At 43.8% G+C, this 22,883-nt stretch overlaps 1 protein-coding gene across 19 annotated transcripts in view; it reads right to left on the bottom strand.

Moving 5' to 3' along the window:
* The window catches only part of PTPRF (protein tyrosine phosphatase receptor type F), a 374,973-nt gene extending 355,151 nt beyond the window's left edge, over positions 1 to 19,822 (bottom strand). For 18 of the 19 annotated variants that reach the window (XM_077182404.1, XM_077182409.1, XM_077182406.1 and 15 more), the window contains exon 1: positions 19,421 to 19,568. The gene's annotated coding sequence lies outside the window, so the exon portion shown is untranslated. Of the gene's footprint in view, positions 1 to 19,420; positions 19,569 to 19,663 lie in introns of those variants that run through there. The other variant, XM_077182405.1, reaches the window with a different exon arrangement.
* Between the last annotated feature and the right edge of the window lie 3,061 nt (positions 19,823 to 22,883).

Here is a 22,883-nt window from a genome sequence, read left to right as displayed (position 1 = left end):
TTCAATCACCACTTGCTGCAACAGTTTCTGTCAGGGTAGCTGCAACCTCAGTTCTGCGGGGCACACTGAGTTTTTGCCATCACTATTCCCAAGGTTAAGCTTCAAGGTTTAGAAACAGTTTTTTCTCTGAGATGACCTTCAGCAATTGCCCCAGTTCTGAGAAATGAATGAAGTGTTCCCAAAACAAAGTAAATTTTAGTAGTAACCTGTAGCTAAAAAGAACACATAGAAATTTGACCTGCTTTAGGGACAGAGACTGCTAAAAATACTTCTGTCTTGGCAAGACTTTTGGGCAGACTTTTGGGATCGTGGTAATTGGGTAATTCCTTCTGGATTAGCTATATACAAAATTTCTGCTTACCATTTAACATATTTTGGTTCAATAGTATAAAACCATCAAATAAGGTAACACAAGATATAAGGATTGCTTTTAAGAGATCTGACCTATGTCCACAGAAGTCAGTGGTAATCTCTGCACCAACTCAGCAGAAATCACAGCAGATGCCAATATTAATCTAAATATTAAAATCCATTACAGTTATACCTACTGATAAAAAGCCAATCAAATAGTTGACACAATCTTTCAGTTTCCCACAGGAAGGTTATGTCCTCTGACTAATTTATACTTACACAGCAGTGTACGAAGTGCACTTTGCTGATTTCACAGAGGTGCACAAGATGTCCAGCCTCAGAGGATGCTACAAGCAAGGCAGGATCTACCTTGAAGCCCACCCAGCCACCACCAACCTGTTACTGAGGCACTACAGGGCTTGGGGGATGATGCAGGAACCTCCAACAGAGGTCCAGTTCAGTTTAAGCTTCATCCTAGTGTTTTAACAGGGATTGCTCAAATAAAAGAACATCAAGTATAGCCTTTAAATGTTATCGCAAATCCCAGCACCTGTACAAATATCTAACGTTCTGAACTTCAAAAAATGACTTCTCATATAAGTGCTTGCTATGGTCTTCCTGAACACATCACAAGAAGGATTTTCATCTCACCCATCTTGAACTGACCAATCTCAAAGTGTTTCACATTTCCTTTTTATCTATCTGACAATTCAGGAACAGTCTGTTGACCTAGATTCCCTAAATAATTTATTACATTCTGGACTTTTTATGCTCCTTCTGATTTGTCTTTTTTGATCCAAGAGTTCAGCTTCTCTTTATGTGAAATCTTCCCGGGCACAGATGATCACTGTCGTCCACCTTTCCAACAACTCTTAATTCCTGTTGCCAAGTTTCTACATAAAGAGAATGTTACTGGAGTTTGAGATCTGAAGAACTTCTGCTTCAACTGAAGCATTTTGGCAAATTTGGAGGTATATCAAATACCATTTTTATTACTTTAAAAATTAGTAAAATTGATTGAACTACACTGAGTCAGTCTTCTGTATTTACAAGATCAAAAATTTATATTGGGAGCAGTTTCACATAAATTAAAACATTTCACATGGCTTAAGACATTGCCTATATTGTTATCTGCAACACATTTACAAACATTTCAAAAACTATAAATATTTTCCTACATATTATGAATAACTCAGATGGTGTTTTCCAAGCTACAGTAAAGAAATATACAAGTGGGTAATGTTTCACTTTCCACAGCATTCTTTGCAGCAGATTACTGGCAGCTACAAACAGTCAGGACTGAGCAATACAGGTGGAAAGTGGCAGCCATGAAATCCTGTGTCAAGCACTAGAGCTGCAACTCCCTGGAGCAGGGAAAAGAGCAAACCTGGTGAAGAACTGCTAAGTAAGGTAACTTGGAAGGAACTGTCAACCCAAGGTGGCAGAGCTCTGGGCACCAGGACAGCCAACCTTGAGGCTCACCCACAGGGTCTGGCTGCCCAGCCAAGCAAAGCCCTCCTGAGACCCCAGACAGCTTCTGCCCACAAGGTGCACCAAGGTGCACAGGCTGATTACCCTGTTCCAACAAAAGTCAGGCCTGGCCTCAAGGTGAGAGAGGCTTGGGACTGTGATCTGTAAAAAAGATGCCCCTCCTGTAGGTGCAGCGCTCTCCCAGGCTCACAGTAAGGAGCTTGCTGCCTGAGCCCACCATCTCCATGGGGTGACCCACAGCATGATACCCCAGAGACACAGCGCGAGCAAAGTCACACCCCACCAGCAGGAACAGGGAAGTGCCTCTAACCATACCCAGTGGGAACTGACTGAGGACAATGGAGAGAGCACAGACCCACATAAGACTCCTGGCAGGCCGATAACCACCGCCAGGCAAAACTGTCACCAAGCTCAAGGAAATGGCAGTTTCTTCCTTGCACCCAGGAAAAATGGGACTGAAGACCGTTAAACATGTTTGGACAACATCCAAAAAACACAATGATCCTAAAAGAACAAAGATCTCATCAGATCTCTGTTCAAATCTGCCCTCAATAAAATGCTGTTAAAGGCTTGGATTTAATTATTATTTCTGGCAGTGCACCAAGGAGTAAAATAAAGAAGTCTATCAGGCAATGTGGAAGAAGTTACTGTATTGCAAATCACTCAACACACTCCAGGTCCCAAAATGATGAAACAATCCAGTAGAAATCTCAGGCTAAAATTAAGTTGAGGACCCAAAACGGGTGACTAAGCACACCATGACTCCAGGCCATATCCCCTGCAAAAAAGTGGCTGTGGGAGAAACTTAGGGAGCAATTTTCCCTCAAAAGAAATGGTTGTCAGAGTCACAGTACAACCCACTCCCTTCACTAAACAGTGTAGATTTTGAAAGCTTTTGTGACTATGATCAAAATAATTCAAAAAAGATGTGCATCAAGATGTTTTTATTTTCCACCACCCTAAATGCCTTTCCATTTATGTAGCCTGTTTTACCTACCTTAATATCCACAATCCTAACACATACACTACAAAAGCTAAACAAAATGGGCTACTTTTCTATAGATATTATCTACCACCACTCCTGCCCATATTTATATTGATGCTTTCACAATCCATCGTAGAAGTTATGTATGTTTCACCCATAATAGAGCATTTTCCTCCATGAACTACACACTAATGGAATTAACCTTTAAAGAAGAAATTAGATTAAGATTTCAAGCAACATTTCAGCAAAGATTTTAAAAGCTAGGCCATGAGAAAAAAGTTGAGGAAAATAAGTGAATTATTTAATAGCATCACCCCAGAAGGAGTTTTACTGCATAAGTGTACTGAATTGAGAAGCTATTCATGATCTTCAGCTAGTTAGACACACTGAATTACCACTGCTTTAAAAATGACTTGTAGAGCTTTCTAAAAAATACAAAATCTAAGTTTGTGAGGATCTAAAACACTACAGAAGTGTTGAAAAGTAGGCCACAGATGTACCTATTTACACAGCCTTGCAAAAGCAGGGAAATTTTCTAGTCCTGTATGAAGTGTTGCTGACCTGCCTGTACCGAAATGATAATGGAAAAAAAAGTCTACATGACATTTTGCTGGCCTGTCCACGAAAGAAAAATTATTTTGACATGCAGCACTAGATAGAAGCAGTAGAGCAAATCTCTTTTGGAATAAGTAATGTAGAACAATCTAACTAGAAAGATGAAGATATTTGCAGAATAGTGGGAAGTTATTAATATTGTAATATATTTTTAAAAAGCAAATACATTTTTTCCATCAGTTTCAACTGTTAGTTCTCTTAGAAGAATTCAAACACAAATCTTTATCCTACATCGTTACTGCTTATAGGTGTCTTTGACATTCACAAGGTAACTCCCTTCAGCAGATCTCTTTCATTTTGGATAGTAGCCTTTTTTTGCTACTTATCCAATTAAATAAAAGGTCCTGACGATCACAGTCTTGGGGGGGGGGGGTTCTGATGTCAAAAGGATGAGGCATAAGGCATGATCCATCTGTTTTTAAAACAAGTGGGCACATCTGCAAACACTGCTCTTTTGCACACATTAATAATGTGTTAAGACCTAGATCAGCATTTTGTACACAAAAGCACTCCTTTCAACAGGACAGAAAACAATCCACTTTCACAGAAGCAGAAAAACTAGCTTTGTGCTATTCCCTGGGCAAGCCACATCTCCACGCTGCCACTTGCAGACACTAAGGAAGAAGCTCTGCTCCCGATCTAATTCCCACACCTTCCCTTTTTCCAGTCGCTTTTGGGAAACTTCCTCAGTGCAAAAGCGAGTAGATAACTTCTGCCCACCTACACACTTTGGTAGGATCTCTTCTCTCCAGAGCACCCCAAGGTTCCAGGGACAGGTAACAACCCTTTTTATGTGCTCTGGAGAGGAAAACGCAGTCACCACCAAACTGTGGGAGGCAGATCCACCCTTCCATCAGCAGCAGTCTGGTTCTGCAAGGGAGGTTACCACCTCTGCAGAAAGGACTGCTCATGCCTGTTTGGGCACTGCTGCCATCATCCATACTGGCATGGAGCCCTACTCAAGCACCATTTGTGATCTACTTAAGCTTGCTGAAAAATTGAAGGGCTGCAACAGAATTTGATAGTTTTGTGTTACTGGGCTGTAGCCTTCCACGAGTTAGCTTAAAAATCACCAAAGTCAGCATAATCATGTGAAGACTGTGCATCTGGGAGATAGTTTGGATGTGGCACAGCCCACCCATCTCATGGCTTACTAATGGTAAAAATGAAAATATCTTGCTGGCTTCTCTGGGGCTGTACAGTCCCACCCCCTGCAGCATTTACTGCACCTCTGAACTGCTTTAATCCACTAACCAGCAGAAAGCTATTAAGCTCTTCCCCCTGAAGTTAATTTTTTGCTGCTTCAGTGAAATGGCACTGACACCAAAATAGCATAAAGTAAGCCACAGCAACTGGGAGCGCGAATGGGAAAGTAGCAACTCCCCCTTCTTGCGTTCAGCTTTTGCCAGCTGCAGCTTAACTATTTATTGCTATAGCCCAAGAAAATAAGTTCCACAGTAAAGGCTTTACTGCAGAGGGCTTGCCCTGTGTTAAGCAAACTGAGGACACGAAGTTCGTGGAGTTCATGGCCAAGCACAGGACACAAACATGAAGACGTGCTGAGTCACACCACAAGCCCTGTTAGCCCAGCACCCTGTCTCCAACACACCCTCTAAGCACAGCACTGGAGAAGAGCAAGAACAGGACGAGCACATCTGCACTTCCCTCAAGCACATCTGTGGCCTTCAATACTTTCACTGGAAGAGATTTTCTTAAACTTGCATTTGTCTACCAGGTAATCCCCAGAAGACCTTTTCCAGGAGTTCTCCACGCTTGCTGCCTGAAGAACATGCAGAATGTTCTAGGTGCATGAAGAATGACTTCCTCCTGCCAGGATGCACTTGACTCCTTCCAAGTTTGTCCAACTTTTTCTTGGCTCTTACATACTGAATGAAGCAGATAAAATAGCCAAACTCTCTTCAAGCCACTCACAATTTCATGGACCTCTGTGACATCATTCCTCAACCATACCTTTCCCAGTCACATGGAACATCTGTCACATGTCGCTTTTCCCCACAGTTCCTCTAGCTGCCCTGTATCTTGATATGAAAGGGAGATTAAATAGAATCTAATGCATAGACAAACCACAGATTTAGACAAGGCATAATAATGTTCTGTATCTTATTCTTTCTTTTTTTCATAGCATTTCATAGGACTTGATATGCTTTCTCTAATCACTCCTAAGCACAGAGCTGATGGCTTGACAGAAGTACTGTGGGTCTCAAGACCCCATGAGCAGTGACAGTTAACCTGGAATCTGTAACTTTGTACAAGAATTTCAGTTTCCTGCTAGCAGTGCAAATCATTTCACATTTATCTACACCAATTGCAGATATCTCATACTTTACTTTTAAGCAATATCAGGAACCTAGAAAATAAATGTCATAAATTCTTTGAGTTAAAATCTCCAAGTTATATTAATTACTGAAAACAAGACAGCAATAAAATGAAACCTACTTGTGACAAAAAGCTGCTGAAGCACTCAACTGCAGTAAGCATGCAAGACAGAGAAATCCTACAAATGGGACTGCACATGTAACAAGGAGTTCCTTTAGGCTTTGATCTGCTAGTTATTTGAAACCACACAATGGCTGAATGAAAAAGGTACAAGATCCCAAAGGAATCAGATTCCCTGCTTCTCTGCAGTAAGCTTCTAAAGTTCCCTTTTTATAACCACCTTCACCAAAATAAATAAATCACTTCTGAGTATAAAAAAAGTAAACCAAGGCATTTCCACACAATTCCTTTCATGTCTTTCCACTGCCTCATCTAGAGTCACATGCTCAGTCCTGACCTTTCCAGATTCTCCTCTCTGCCTCACCACACTTATTCAGACTATCAAATTCATTTAGTGAAACCATCCTATCCTTTCACACTTGACTCTTTTCACAGACAAGCAGTTCATTTTCATGCAGACCCACTTTTAACTTCAAAAGGTTGCTTTGTATCTCAGCTTCTGATGTCCCTTGTTTAAAACACTTTCAAATAAGGAACTGAAAAGCGTTGTAGCTGGGAACTCTCAGCTGCGTCTCTGTCCCTCAAAAAAGAAAAAAACCCCACTATTAAACAAAGTGAGAGGCCATGCATCCACCTAGGATTTCTGTAACTTGTCACTAGCTCTCATAGTTCACCCATGCACATCCAAGGTCACGGCCAGAGCTCAGAAAACTGAGCCCTGTGGTGGGCCTGGATCAGTCTCCTGGAGTTACCTTCACAGTGACACTTGCTTTACCCTTAGGCCTCCTGTGAAGTCATTCACTTCCACTTATCCATAGCTGGTTAGAATGAGCCAACCCTTCTGAGCAGTGTCAGAAGGCAGCAACAACCTGACCGAGACCCGGTGTCATCCCCTCCAAGCAAGGCAAGAGCACCAACCCATACCCCACCATCAGCAGAGAAAGCCACTCTGCAAACACCTTTGTTATTCCTGCCAATGCACACAGAAAACTGCACTGCAAAACTGAGCTGTGCAAGTTATTTCACACCACACCAAACAATTCTGTTCTCCTTTCCAATAGCTGAGACAACTGCATTGCCCCAGGTGGGCGCTGTCCCCTCTAACAGCAGCACCCAACACCCTCCACACAGCTGATAGCAAACCATGAACACTTTGGTCCATAAAGAGCACTTTTTACCCATTCTGAGATGCTTCAGCAATCATGCGAAAACAATTTAATTAACAAGATTATATGCAAACTCATAAAGCAATTAGGTGAAAAGACAGGGCAGAAACTTTGCCAAACTTACACCTTTTAAGTACACCTAGAAACTACATTTGTGTCACAGCAAACTACCATAAAAACTAATGCAGTGGCTCTATTAATCAAAGCATTTTTCACTTTGAGACCAAAAATACAGGAGAATACTTGTTCCTAGCTCATTTCAGAACCATTTTCCATTTAAAATATTTATAACTCTGTAATTTCAGGTGAGAAAACCATACTGAAAAGAGCAGTACATTACACTACATTTCTCATTAATTTCCCTGTGAAACATTTGAGTCTCCAAAAATCTGACTTTTAAGTTAATTATGCACAATTTGGACACTCCAAAGTCAGGAATTCAGAGCTGAATCCCGTCTAGTCACTCACAAAACCTTTATAATGAAAACACACTATAATCATACTCTCTTCTTGCTAGAACAGACAAAAAGGCACTATCGTAATTTTTAAAACCACATTTGAATCCCAATGGGGTTTGTTTGGGTTTTTTTGTAGTAGGTTTTTCGCCCCTAAAATTTAATAGACATATTTCTATCAGAACACCTTCAGCAATGCATCCAGAAATGCTCTGAGTTTAAATGCAGCTGTTTCCTACTTACTTTCCTCAGATTTTAAGTACAGGAATTTTACCTAGCTCTAATACAGAGAATTACCACAGATCTTTAGAAAATGGGGAAGAGTGAGTGCTTCAGCATAAATATCTGCTCCTATCCCCTTGAATCTAAATGGAAACACAACCATTAAAAGCGTCACTAATTTTAAATAAATTTTACTTTCTTACATTAGACACTGAATCAAAACCACAGCAGTTAAAAAGTCAAACAATTTTCCAGCTGGCTGCTACATACATTGAGAAACAAGACCAGTTCGAGATAATAACACGTCCTTTGTATTAAAATACCGGTCAAGCTGCTGACAAGGAGACAAATGAGTTTTTAAACCATTTGTATACTACACTCACATAAAATTAAAAACAGTTTAATGGAAAGAAATTTGGATAACTGTGATATGCCTCTTCCAGCACAATACTTCCCTTTGATTTTCTGAGAAGTTATTAAAATTGGACTATCTCAGCTTGCTGGAAATTCATTTATCCATTATTACAATATACAGTTAATGCAGGAGATTAGATTAGGTTTTGACAAGTCTTTTACACTTCTCAGGGCAGCGCTGCTATTTCTGCCTAGGTTGGTAACTTTATCTACCAGCTAACCTTTACGGCGTTGACAATGTGCAATTAACAATTTTCTCCCTTGCCCCTGATTGCCATCCCAGTGCAGATGATGCTGCTGCAGTGACACACATCCCAGCTCCTCCTGGCAGCCTGGTCCAGCCACAGCCCCAGAAGCACCCGCCGTGCCCCCACACATGGCTCCCTTTCAGCATCTCACAGGACTTGGCAACGGCAGCAAAACAGAGCAGCCTCGAAATGGAGGAGGCTCTCACCTAATGAAACATGACTAACAGGACTGCTGACTGTCCAAATATTTAACTGCTCTCCAGTGCTGCAGGTCACATGGGTTAATCAAATAAACTTGCATATCCGGAGGGATTGCCCATTATTTGTGTTTTCTTTAAGTCCTTACCTGACTTTAGACTCTGAAAAACTACCAAGCTGTGAGCTACTGTGAATATCTGCACATAAACCCTAACAAAGAGACACCAGAGCTCTCTGTCATGAGCTGAAAACATGGAAAAGTTCTTTTAAAAAAAAGGCAATTTTGCTGAATAATATGACAACTCTCTTCAGCACACAAAAGCAGCACATGCTGATGGGAACTGACAACACCTACACTAGGTACCTGGAAATATAACCCATGTCACAGCACAAAACTGCACTCTAAGTGGGACTCCAACACGTCTTTCCCAGACTTAGCCATTAAAACTCATCAGAAAAACCTGCCAAACCTGCCAAAAAGGATGGACAAAGGACATGCAAAGTATTTTCAGTGTATGACAATGGAAATTAAAATAAACCTAGGACTGAAATATAGCTTAGTTTCACTGATTTCTAATAGCATTTGTCTCCATTCAACAAGAATTTATGCACCATTTCAACCTGATAAGAATTTAATTTTAGGTAATAAAGCTTTACAAATTGAATTCAAAGGAAAAAAAAAAAAAAACCCAGCATTTCCCAATTATTTCCTGAGCTCCACAACTACAGACTTAAACTAAAGGGAGAGGGAAAGCTGTCACTATAAAAGCAGACCTGACACGTGACCTCTGGATACAGTGGCACTAGCAAGCAGCTATAATAAAAATCAATATTAATTCCACACACTTCTGTTTTGAAAATAAAGCAATGAAATTCCCTCACACCCACCTGCCAAAGGGACACGACTCAGACCAACTTTGCCAAAGAGGATGTTTAAAGTCTTTCTACGGGCATGTAATGGATTCCAAGACTGAACGTGCACTGAATGTTCAGTGAACCAAATAATTTTTTAATAGATTCCTCAGGGGAGTCGTTTTTATATTTTTAAATCACTCTAAGACCTTGGAATGACAACCTGATTCAGAGGCAAAGAAAGACTGTTCATGGGGTGGGGTATTGTGTTTCTTCTGGGTTTTTCCTGAAAGAGTATCAGTCATGACTGTTATGTGTAGTTAATATGTACTTTAGAAATGTCTTCATTTCTACAAACCTTAAACTTTTAAAATTTCTTTTGAAAACATATACTGAGGAATTTTAAACTTCCTCCCTGCAGATATACTAGACAGCAAGTACAGAAAGTTGATCTAACAGAAAGGCGGGAGGAACTGAAAGCTGGAATGAGGCAGCTCACCTTCTTCAGCCACAGTTGCAAAGAGGTAGGTGATAGCATCAACAAACCCATCAAGGCCCACATATAAAAAACCCAAATGTAGCACAAATTAGATCAGTTTTCACATTTCAGATTAATGACCCTCCCTTCCCCAGGCCCCTCAAACTAATGCCCACCTTAACAGCAAGGCCCCTATGACATGATGGCAGACTCAGCACAAGAAGCAACCATCCCCTGAAAGAGGGAATTCTTCCAGCTGTATGATTAAGTACGCAGGAACACAAGACAAGGAGTCTCAAGCGCTGCCGTTGTTCGTGTGATTTCAGCAGGATTAGGCAGAGCACGATGGAGGAAAAGCCTCAGACAATGAGTCCTTTCATACACCAGAAACAAAAACTACTGTTAATCACACCCACAATTCAGTTTCTTCCACTAATTCCTAATCAGACATCAACAAATAAAGCAAAACACTTATTCTTGTTTGAATTCTATGAAATAAAAACAAATGAAAGGAAGTGATCAGCCCGTGCTGTAAAAATGTCGTTGCCTCTCCACCTCCTGATGGACAGGGAGCTGAGACAGGCATGAATGGTTGGGAAAGGAGCTTTTCCATAAAGGCCGTCCATAGAAAAGTCCAGAGTAGAAGAGTGCTGCATTAACAAGCAGGAGAAACTTCAAAAACCAAGAGACAAACTCAGTCAAAACCCTCCTCTGTATAAAAAAAGACACTGCACCACAGTCATCAGAAAAAAACATCTGGTGCACCACTTTGATTTTCTACATTAGTCATTGGACAGAAACAAAGCATCTTTTTTTTTTTCCCAAAAGCAGCAAATAATTGCAAATCCACTTCTACACATAACCTATCATTTATCACCTCATCAGCGACTGCTTGAGCCTGACAGAATTAAACACTCAAGTCAGGCATTTCTGTTAAAAGCAGTAATTACATCGTTACTACAATATACAATAAAAATATAAACAAATCTGCCTGGCAATATTTTTATACACTCACTGAAATATCACTAGACTCTAAACAGGCAACATTATAATAATAATTAAAAAAAACAAACAAAAAACACCACCACCAAAAAATCCACTTCCACCAAAGTATAGCTAATTCCAATTTAAAACTTTACCTACAGGCAAAAATACATAAGTGATTAGCATTATAGTGTTTATTTTAATTACACTGTTCAACAAAAATCCAAGAGCCTGATAACTCCCTTCAGATACTAAGAAAGCAAATATTCCAGAGCTTCTATTCCACTTATAACCTATACAGCTATGTCAGCCCATCCTATCACTCAAATGCCAAAGCCAGAATATCTGCATTTCTTGTTGCATCTAAAACCAACACAAAAGTATCAGCTCAAAGAAAAACATGGAGGAAAACAAAAACAAAAACAAAACAGGAGGTCAGGAGATCCCTCACCTGCTCCTTGTAGACAACATTTAAGAGCATCAAAAATTCACTGGTCTTCAAAGCTCAACTCTTTAAAGTTTAATAGAGGAAAAAAATGCATCTCTTTAATTCAAGCTTACCTTTACAAATGCTTTCCAGCAATATAACTGCTTTGTAGCATGTTCTTTAACACTGTACAACTCACGGTGCCTGCCCTGAACACTCAATGATCTAAGCAAACAAAACAATTCACGATTTCTAGCATGCTGAACATGTTTTTTGTCACTGCAGTCAAGCTGCTGATCCCAGCAACTCTGTGCAGCTCATTTAAAAACAAACGTCTGCCCATCTACCTTGATGGTTCTGGCCAATGAAGAAGCCTTTGATCACTCTTCAGCAAAACACTGCTGTGTCCTAAAGGATGCCCATCTTCCTGACAGCAGCATGGGGGATCACTGGAAGAGCATGACAGCTGACTGCCACACAAGACTTCAGAACTCCTCCTTTTTATAATTAATTATGCTCTTTATTTCTTCTACAGGCATAAGAAAGAGACTGGCATGGAGGTAAGTTGTAACAGCACACTTTATTATTATTATCTTTTTTACAAAGAAGCTGTTTCAGATAAGAGCCAAGGCAGGAGCCAAGCAGTTACTGGCAGCATCAGCTGCTCCCACAGAGCTACTGGGGTTCTATCGTGGAGGTGCACTCGCTGCACCTTCTGTGGATTTCTCCTGGGTGCAGGCGAGAGGTGCCCCTGGCCACCACAGCCTTGGCCAAACACCTGGCCAGCCAAGGAAATCAGCAGCACAGAAGGCAAAACAAAGCGAGATGGAAGCACCTCTGTGCTAAGGACAGCACCAGCGTGGCGGCAACGAGAGCCCACACTCGCTTCAGTCTCATCCAAAATCCAGCTGCAAGTAAGAGACTTACACTTTGCACCCACCCAAAAACAGCTGCTGAAATCATGGCCATGCTACAGGCTTCTGCAAGCTCCCCCTGTCTTGGCCTGGCTGACTGAAGCAGGATCCAGCACTTAAATTGTTAAAATGAGCCCTCTGCAATGGGACAGACCCCAGGAAATTAGGCTAATTGACAGCCTAATCTAAAATACTTTTTTTCTTTTTTGAGCCAAAAGAGTACATTACATAAATGAATACATTACCTTAACCAAAAGCATAAAGTTTAGTTTTACAGGATCCAAAGACGTAGTAGAATCCATAAAAAACACAAACCAACAAGAGTTGCTAGCCAGACTCCTATCTCACAAGATTACTAAAGGAAAAAAACTTTCCTGCAAAAGTTTATAACCCTACCTCTGTGTCAAGAGGCAGAATTGAAGCAGTAACACCATAAAATCTGCTGAAATACTTGTGGTCCCCAAGTGTAACTCTTCAAATCTGCATTTTATTAATGGGAAGCTACTCACAAACAAGACTATAGCAAGGAGACATTCAATATCTAAAATTCATGTTCAAAAATACATGCTTCATCCTGAGGTTAAGTACAAGTTTATGAGTACATTTTTTTACCACATAACACAGGCGTTAGCATACACAGACTGTAAAGAAATTTTGGTGGTGCCAAAGTAGTCTCAACAAAACCACTGAGAATATATATTACAAAATTATTTCCACGCCTTCTAGTTCATAGGTTTAAGAGGCCAATTTTTTTTGTTTATGGTAATTATGTTTCATATTTCACTGAACTTTGACATGATAAATGTATTATTGGATTTTCTGTGCATCTTCTAGTCAATTTGTGTAATCTTGCAAATTCTGTAGTACAAGTAGTTAAAATACAATGGACAGTACATTCATAAATTACAGATTTTTCCTTAAGGTAACAGAATTATTATTGATTCTGCAACAACTAAACCTTTGATCAAATTTGGTGAAACAAATGTTATTTAAGATATAAACAAACATAATTCCTTTGCATTTGAACAAAACAGTGGTTTGTAAAAAGGAAATAATTCCATCTAAAAACAAGGTCACTTTTTTCTCCTTTGCCCCCATCTCACATCTTTGAAGTATGTAAGACCTCAATATGTTCTTAACTCACTGTGTCCAAAAGGCTCCTTTGCCACTTCTATAGTTATTCTTCAAGACAGGTCAGAAGCACAATATTTGCCAGGTAAAATATATATATATATTTTAAATATGCAGCCTAAAATCTAAACACTAGACTAGCCTTTTTCATACTTCTCAGATCTAATTTAGCTTCCCCATTAACCATCCTATCAAAATACATCTAGGGAGAAGAAAATCTAACACACTGATATAACGATTACCAAACTCCTCCAGAAAAACAGATGCAGATCATCCCACTTCTTTACCTACTCAGAAAACTCTCTAGAAAATTATGACTTTTCCTAAACACTGTAAGATCTAATTTTGTGAGGAAATCTAACAAAAGAATCAAGTACCATCCCATGAATAACTTCCTGCTCCTACAGAGAGAAAAGACATTGCAAAGCTCAAGTGCCTGGCTGCCTTCAGCAGCAAGGATGACACATGAGAGAAGAATCCATACACAGGAGGGATAGAAAAGCAACCCTGCTCTGTGGATCTCATAAAATAGAACAGATGTTATTCTTTGTATACACACATGCAATTCAGTGTTAAACACAGCACTTGCAGGAGGAAGAAAAAAAAAAAAAAGTAAGAGAAGCCCATGAAGCCAACAATAGATAATTCCTCACCATGGTCAAGCACACGTATGCTTTGTTTGGTTTCAAGTGATGACCAGATTTCCAGCACTGCTTTTGAAAGAACAATGCCACATGCCCGGCCTTCATGTTTTTCCTCCATTCAATTTCATGTGACAGCTCCAAACTATAAACTTCTTGTGCCAACCTAAATAATTCCTCTTTCTCAGTAACGCTGGAAGAAAGCACTTACCCACTTGCCAGCTGCAGCTGAAATTTTGTGCCAAGAAATAAATGTCTTTTGGACAGGTTGTAAACCGGAAGCTTCTATGCCTGCTAAAGGACGAGAATAAGAATGGGACCATCCTATTCCTTCTGAGATTAATGGTATTGCTCTATTTCAGCTACACAGTGGGTTGCACTTGATTAAAGCATCCAAACAGAGCTTCCTCTGAGTACAGTGCCCAGATATTAGTAGATACTTTTGTCAATTTTCATCTCAACCAGGCTTTTTATAAACATTGCTTCCATCCTCTGCTCCAAAAACCCTAACTTATCTCCGTATTTCCGATCTTTAGAATCGAGTTCTCAGATAATAGAGTCCTTGAAGTAGCAAGACCTGTTTCACCCTTTTTTTCTGCTGAGGCACAGGTGTATAAACATTGTGTGCACACTGACATTAAATAGCAAATGCTCCAGCTTCCCCTACTTGGCCTCCTTCCACACTCCCAGGAGACTTCGACCTTCCTACAGACAGCAAACACTTGCAGGCAGTGGTCACAAAGCTCTCATGATCAACATAAGGCGAAGACCAAGGCGTCTTTCCCACTGCCCAGAAAGAAGATGATTAACAGAGAGCAGAAGGGACAGGCTCTGTGGCAGAATGGCTAAATTAGAAATTACAAGAAAAGATTGTGAATAGCTTAAAGTCTTCTATCTAGGGCCAAGTCAATACGGGTTTCTTTTCCTCCTAGTGTTGAGTGGTTACCAGGCTTCTTAGTTTTGCAGGCAGGGATTCCCCCCACATTCCATCAGATGCCCCAGCATCCAGAGGTGATACACACACATACACATGGGACACACAGTGTAGCAGCACACAACCCTGATACCCACACTTCACTCTTCCTTGTCCTTCTCCCAGCTCACACAGGCTTCCCAAGTACAGGATGTTAATGTCTGCTAACACATTTTGGTTTTTGAGGGGGCACTCCAAAGCTCTGTGAAGCTTCTCATAATGACAGTGTCAAAGGCATGAATAAAACCTGTGTTGTTGCAGTGGAAAAGTGGCCTTTTCCTCTTTAACCTACAGTCATAGGCCCCTTCCCTATGCTGACCATTATAACATTTTCATTTTGGCAGTGACCCAAATTTTATGTTCACAAAAATGCTGCCAAACTGCCAGTTAAAATATTCAATTAATATGAATATGTAAAGATGAACATGTATACTGCTAAAAAGCCAAGTACTCTCTCCCATAGAAAACAAAAATTGAACTAACATTAGTAAACGCACATAAACAAATGACAATTAGGTAAATTAAAAGAAATATAAGTCTCAAAATAAGCATCAGTACCACAAACTTCATTTTAATGTAAGAGTAGTTACATCTATCACCCTCACAAATAGACCCAAGCAGTGCTTGTTCCCCCTGCTCATTAAAGCTCTACAACTGGTACCTCCTGTATGCCCACATGCACCATTTCATTAAGCTCACTTGACATTAGATGAAGAAAGAGTACAAGAAAATTGCATATTCCCTGCCTAAAGTAAACTTGTCATTTAAACCTTGTGTATAGATAGAATTTGATATAGCACTGGCGCAGTGAGTCATTCGTCAGTTTTAGAGTTTGTACGACAGTATTCTTACATACGTTTTGCAATACTTTCCAGTTCGCTACCACTCCATGTAATTACAAGTTTTTACTGGAAAGGAAGCATATATTTTGGGTTTGAATACTGCACTAAGAGCTGCAGAAACAACACTTACTTTTATGGTCAGATTTTGAGCAGAAGTAAATCCACAGAAGGAACCCTCACATACTGTATGAAAGATGAAAGTCAAAGTATTGCTTTTAAAGGAGGGCAAGCAATGATGGAGAGCATCACAAATATTTCTCAATGAATTACTCCAAACATAAACATAAGCAAGTCTCCTGTCAGTTTCCTTCAAAAGCTGTTTCTTAGGTATGTAAGTTAAAACTGCATTCATTCAGAACACTATATAAAACAGCCAGTAGCTACTACAAGTGCTTTACCTGAAAATAATAGATGATTTCACATCCTTCTGTACTAGGGCAAGATATCACATTAAAAATTTTCCCTACTGTCTTACCTTACCTTTAAAGTTGCAAAACAGACATGAGTAATTTAATTCTCAACCGTGGTTTCTAAGAAGCACTACAAAACCACTGAAACAGAAAGATTTGTTCTGATTAATACCACTAACAAGATCAGCTCAGACTCAGACTATCATGTGGTGGCATCCAGCTCACTCCAACACATCACAGTAAAGTTTGCAATACTTTGACAGGCACAAGTCCCTGTTTTAATTTGCACACAGCCACAGGTTTACTGTTCAGGTAAACTTATTCAGTCTCTTAAAGCTGGTTATTATTAGTATTCCTTTCCACTACCTAAATTCACATCAAATGGGATCTACTGAATTGTACATCTCCCACCATCTGATAAAAAGCTGGAGAGAAAAAACACCCTTTGGCCAATTAGAATCACCTGGATTCAACAACAGGCAGCAACAACTCCGGGGTTTTTTCCTCCCAATTGCATATACTATGACCTACAAGAAACATTTTCTGCTTAAAAGTAATGCTTAAATGGAGATCTATGGCTGAACATTATCACAAGGATTGCACTTACTTGACAGTCTGCTATTAGCCAACTCCATTATCGCTATTTGCAGTTTTTAAATGTACAGATTCAGAAGTAACTGTACAAAGCCTCCATTACAAGTGGATTTATGGAAAGCCACAGCAATAATCATCTTCATTAGGCATATCTTCCCACAGCCCTGCATTATGTGGACACAAAGAGGAAAACATTTCTTCTCCGTTACCCACAAGCTTAGATCTTTCTCTTTATAGTCACAAGCTTTGACGGTCTTCTCTGCTTTTGCCAATGACAATTATCTCACATATCCAAAAGCAGAACTTAGTTTAAAAAAATAAAATTAAAAATACCTGCATACCTCTCAACCCAAAAACAATATACAACTTAGGACAGCTTCTACTTTGATTTTCCAGAAACTGACACTTTCATGGGCAACATGAATGAGAATAAAATGTTGTCTGTGGCTTCTACTATTTTGCTAATGGCCCAACCAGTATGCAGCCAAGATGTATTCATGGACACCCACGTGCAAAGAAAATGGCTGATGGGAATATCTGTAACTAAACTGAATATAAAAATCTCTTGATCTGAAGTTATGTGTTAATTTTTGGCCATAAGCTGTTTTAACCCTTTCACATACATGGATGCGTTGCATCCTATTTCAAAAGCTAGACACAGGCTAAGAAACTTGCACATTAAGATGGTTGGTTAACGGCAGAAACTGAGAACTTAAATAATTCAACACTGTCACCCACCACACATTCAGATCACAAACTTGCTGCTTTGCCACACAGATTTTACTCTTTGCTTTCGAAGTTCAGATTGCTGATCATGCGCTTCACAGTACGGATATCTATTACTCCTACGTCCTCAGTCTCACAGCAAACCACCACGCAAGAAATAATAAAATCAGGATTAAAGTACACTTGTTCCTTCCATAAAACCAACCTCGTGAGCCACGCATTTCCTGCATTATCATAATGAATGCGATGGACCTTATTTAAAAATCTGTTTTCAAAGCCTAACTGGCAGTCTTGGAACAATCACCCAGCAACCAGACATGTTGATAAGTCATTTGCAGCACAGGACCTTAGTAATCTTAAATTAAATTTGTCATTTCTCTAGCATTTACCTTGAAAAATGAACAAAGGTGGTTACAGAAGCAGCATAAGGAAACTCTGTTTGCTTACTGTCCCTGCACAAGTTAGCTGCCTTTAGAGATCTCTAAACCAACAAATATTCAACTGAAGGGTTTGATTATCCAGTTATCGTCAGCCCAAATCACTTTTTACAGCTGAGTTCTAAACTTGACAAGAGAATATTGTATTTGATACTGACAATACGGCTTCATTTGGTTACAGATGAAATAAACACGAAACTCCAAAACGCTTCAGAACAGCTGCCCCAGTCAGTCTCCTGGAAACAGACCACATCTTTCCCACACAAGAGGTTCGCGGGAACAGACCTTTAACAGCGCTGAAATACTTTCTTTCATTGAATTTCATTTACGCCAGCTATTTGAACTCCTTGAAGTTGGTTCTTAACAGTTTCTGGGTGCAGAAACCACCGCGAAGGCAAACGCACCCGCCCACTGCCTTCGCCACCCGCTCGCCCCGGGCTGCCTGCGCCCACCCCGCGCCGCTCCACGCGAGCCCGCCCGCCCCCCCGGGTGTCCCGCGGGGGAGCACTGCCCGCCCCACCGGCACCCCCGACCAGGCAGCGGCACAACAGGTTGCGGAGGCGGCTGCGGGGCAGGAGCTGGCCCCGCGGAAGCTGCAGCCGCACTCCCCAGGGAGGGCGAATGGGGGAGACCGGGATGGGCACCCCTACCCCCACCCCGCTCTAGGGAGCTGGCACCCCGGGAGCAGCGGCGGTGCTCCTGCCTGCTCCCGCCGGGGGCCCTTTGTTCTCGCCACCCAAGACGCCGCCGCCCGGCAGCCCCGCGCTCTCCCAGGCGGCGGCTCACCCCACCGGGGGGGAAAGGCGCGGTCTGCCGCCCCCCGCTGCAGCGCCCTCCCTCGCTCCCTCCTCCCACCGCAGAAACGGCCGGCGCCAGCCGCGGGAAAAGCTTCGGGCCACTGCCGACCGCCCCGCGCCTCGCACCCGGCACAGGCACCCCGCCCGGGACGCCCCGCCGCGGTCGGCGCTGCGCCCCGCGGGGCGCGACCCCTCTCCCCAGAGCCCAGCGCCAGAAGTCCGCCCGCCGGGGCTGCCCCGAGCACCGCAGCCCGCCCGGGAAGGTCACGCCGCGGCGGCAATCCCCGCGCCCCCAGCACCGCGGCGCCGGCAGGTGCCTGGCTGCCCCCCGCCGACCCGGGGAGGCTCCGCGGGGCGCAGCCGGTGGCCGCCGGAAAACCGCGTGGCGGCCCCAGCGGACGGCAGGGGGGCTCCGGTACCGCTCGGCGGCCCCCGCGGAGCGCCCGAGGCGGCGGCGGGGCCGAAGCGGGCGGCGGGGCCATCGCTCGGGGGCCGCGATCCGCGGGGCTCAACAGGCGGCGGAGTTTGGCGGCTCCCAGGGAGACGATCCCGCCGTGTTGGGAACCGGACACGGGGCTGAGGAGGGAGAGGCGACGTAGCCGAACCACTTACCGAGGCTCCGGAGCTCCGCCGTCCGCATGCTGCCTCCGGGCGCCGCGCGAGAAGCCGCTCCGCACCCCGCCGGCAGCTCCGCTCCGCTCGCTCCTTCAGCCGCCGCCGCGCGGGACCGCGCTCCGCGCGCGCCACCGCCAGCCCGCCCACGCCGGGGCCGCGCGCCGCGCCCGCCCCGCCGCCAGCCCAGCCCAGCCCAGCCCTGCCCGCCCCGCCGCCGCCACCTGCCGCCCGCGGGCTCACCTGAGCTGCGCTGCGCTGGGCCCCCGCTGCCGCGCTGGGCCCCGCGGCGAGGCGAGGCGCTGCTGCCGGCCGAGTCCTGCTCCGCTCCACCGCGGCCTGCGCTGCGCTGCCGCCCGCCTTGCCCGCCGAGTCGGCCCGCAGCCGGCGGGCAGGGCCCGCCCCGGCCAGGTGTGGGCGGGGAGGGCGGGGGGCGGCCCGGTGGGGCGGGCGAGGGCGCGGCCGCGGCCCGGGGCGGGCGCTCTGGAGGCGCCGCCGGAAGGAGCCGGACTGGCAGCTGGGGGGCCCTCGCCGCTCTCCTCGGCCGGCTGCCGGAGAAGGGGCTACCGCCGCACCGTGCCTCGGAGCGGGCCCTTTGCCCACGTCCGGTTCCTCCGCTCTGAACCCCGGGTCGCGGAGCGGGTCAGAGCCGAGAGGGCGGGGGTGGCCCCGTAGGTGCGAGGAGCGGCGGACGGGTTGCAGAACGGAGCCCTCCTCGCTCCCCGCGGGTCTCTCGGCGGCAGCGGGTGAGCGCCGCGCTGGGACCTGTTGCGGGCTGTGATGGTTCGGCCGCGGCGTGGCTGAGCGCGGTGTTTCAGCCCGGGCGCTCGCCCAGCGCGCCTGCCTGCTGCTCGTTCACTCCGTCCAGCCCTTCCTGCTCCCCCGTCCAGAGCCCTGAACGGAGAAATGAAGAAACTGAGACATATTTTCTGCGGGCTTTTGAGACGGCGGAAGGGTTAAGTCAGGCAGGCCCTTGCACCGGGTGTGTTGGTGCTCTTTGGCTCCTTGCCCAACCCTTCCTAAGAGCCGGGGTTGCGTCAGCGAGGGCAACACCGCGGTGTTCGGCAGTTTCGCTCTGCTGCCATTCCCTGCGCACCGTGCTGGGGTCACTGAGGCTTTTCCCACGACGTGTTGGAGGTTTTTTTCCCCTCTATGGTCTCCAGTATTTCTTCTCGCGTGCGGTAATTGTGTTCCTTTGCGGATCTTTGGCCGTTATCATCTCATCTCCTCCAGCCAGGGTGCTGGTAGGAGCCAAATAGTTTGTAGAGGTTCTTCCTCTGTCCTGGCATTGGTGCCTCAAGCACTCTTGGGAGCACTGGACTTCACACTACTGAATCTGATGCCTGGCCCCTCATGTGTCACTTGCCTTGGCCCTAAACTGAGTACCTAAAGTCAGTTTTGCACCCCTGCCACAGCACAAGAAGCTCTGGCACCTAAAGCCTTTGGTTCTGGGGATATTTTCCTTCCTACATGGCATCCAAATATTGCTGCAAAACAGCCCTTCTGTGCATTACACAGTGAGGCCACAGAGCTTAAAGTGGTGCTGGCTGAATGCCACACAGCACTGCCAAAGTGCCCATGGGCTCCACTCTCTGTGTTAAAATTTGGATCTGCTTCAGGATGCTCTGGAGCGCAAGACCATGGGGAAAGCAGGAGATCCCTACTCCAGAGAAGGGATTCATAGAGCTGCCTGAGCCCCAGCTCCTGTAGCACCCATGTTGGCAAGTTTAAGTGGGGTCATGTCTACTCAACCCCCATTCATTTTATGTATAAGGAACAGGTTTTTGAAGTTTGCTTGAAAAATTGAAGATGTGTGGTTTGTTGTTCCTTTACTAATCTTGTCAGATGTTTAAGAGTTTTTGAGTGGAGACACTGAAATGTCTGGCCAATCTACAGGATAAGATTTTAAGACACCTTTTAAATAAAATTTTAAGACATCTTTTTAGACACCTAAAGATGCAGGTTTCCAAACACCTTCACCAATGTGGATTCATGTGACTGACACAGAGCTGCCTCATAAACTTTCAATGCCCTGAAGCTTCTAGCCAAGACTTGCAGGTAAATGATTGTCCCATGGGCGTAAGCCATTAATCATCTGAATCATGAAACAAAGGGTTTTCTTATACAGCTACCACCCCAAACTCTTTGTTACTCCCCCATGCACTCTATGTGTGCATGCCATAAAAACCTGGGAAGCTATGAATAGTATAAACCCACTAGAAACTGGTGGTTTGTGCTCCACTTGATATGGGGTGGCCAGTTTGTCACCCCTTTACCTCTCTGAGGTCTTCACAGTTATGGGGCACTGTTCCTCAAAGCAAAGGCTTCTTCAGGGGCTTGTATAGTACAGGACACAGTGGTATATTGTCACCAGAGCTGTATTCTGTGAGGAACTGTACAAGAGTCCTAAAGCCCTGAGAATGATCCATCAGTTCACACATAGCACCCAAGTGTATCATCTCAGCAGCTCTCATGGCTCCAGCCTGCTCAGCCATTTCAGTGGTAAGCTTTCTGGAAAGCAAAGTCTCAGTGTGTATTTGCAATATTCCATTTGGAGGTCACTGCTCCCCATAGCTCTTCCTTCCCTTTGATCCAGTTCTTCAGGGTAAATGCACACACCCCTACCCTTGTCCTGTGTGCCACTTGATAGCCAGCTAATGTGTAGATACAGTGGAGTTTGCCTTTAACATAATAAATTGGTATAAGATCAAAAGGCCGGGATGCTGATTTTTTAAGACTTGTCAGGACAACTTCCCTTCTTGTCTCAGATATTGCGAAACTTGCTAAATGTTCTTGATTGAATCTGTAAGCTGCAGAGCCTGTCAGAAGCTTGTCCTCTCTCTAGCTGTTGGGTTTTTTTGAGGGAGTATTCTTGCTTCTGACTGTTTCTCACCTGATTTTATAGTAATTGTCAATTGTATTGTCAGGTCTACTGGTCTGATTCACAAGTGCCTGGTGCAATGCTCAACTTGGTGCTCATGTAAGATAATACATCTCCATCTGTAGATCTGCTTGACAGCACAGCTTGAGGACCATATGGCCATGACTCTGACTGCCCACCATTTTTCAATATTACCCCCAAGACTCTTGCATTTCCTTTGTAAGACAGGATTATTAGAATACTGTTTTGCTCCAAGTAATAAAAAAAACAATCTGTGTTGCCCATTTCTGTTAATTTCCTATTGAAGGAACTGAAGCCTTAGAGAGCCCTGATGTTTCCTCATCCATAGCACTAAATTGTCTGGGTTGAAAAATCTTTCAGAGGAGGTCAACAACTTCCCCTTATTTTGCTTAACTATACCTTGTACTTCTGAAGAAATGAAAGTCAGTGCTATAATAATAGTACAATCACAGTGCTGAAGTGGTATTTGCTTCTGTTTCCTGGCCAAGGCCCTAAGTTCCTCATGTATCTTTCTAGAAAGTACATTCAAGGGACTTTCCCTTGCTGCATTGGTTATCTCAG

Source organism: Agelaius phoeniceus, chromosome 8 (assembly GCF_051311805.1).
Source record: "Agelaius phoeniceus isolate bAgePho1 chromosome 8, bAgePho1.hap1, whole genome shotgun sequence".
NCBI lineage: Eukaryota > Metazoa > Chordata > Aves > Passeriformes > Icteridae > Agelaius > Agelaius phoeniceus.
The sequence above is the reverse complement of the archived record's forward strand: the minus strand, read 5'-3'. Positions and strand labels throughout refer to the sequence as shown.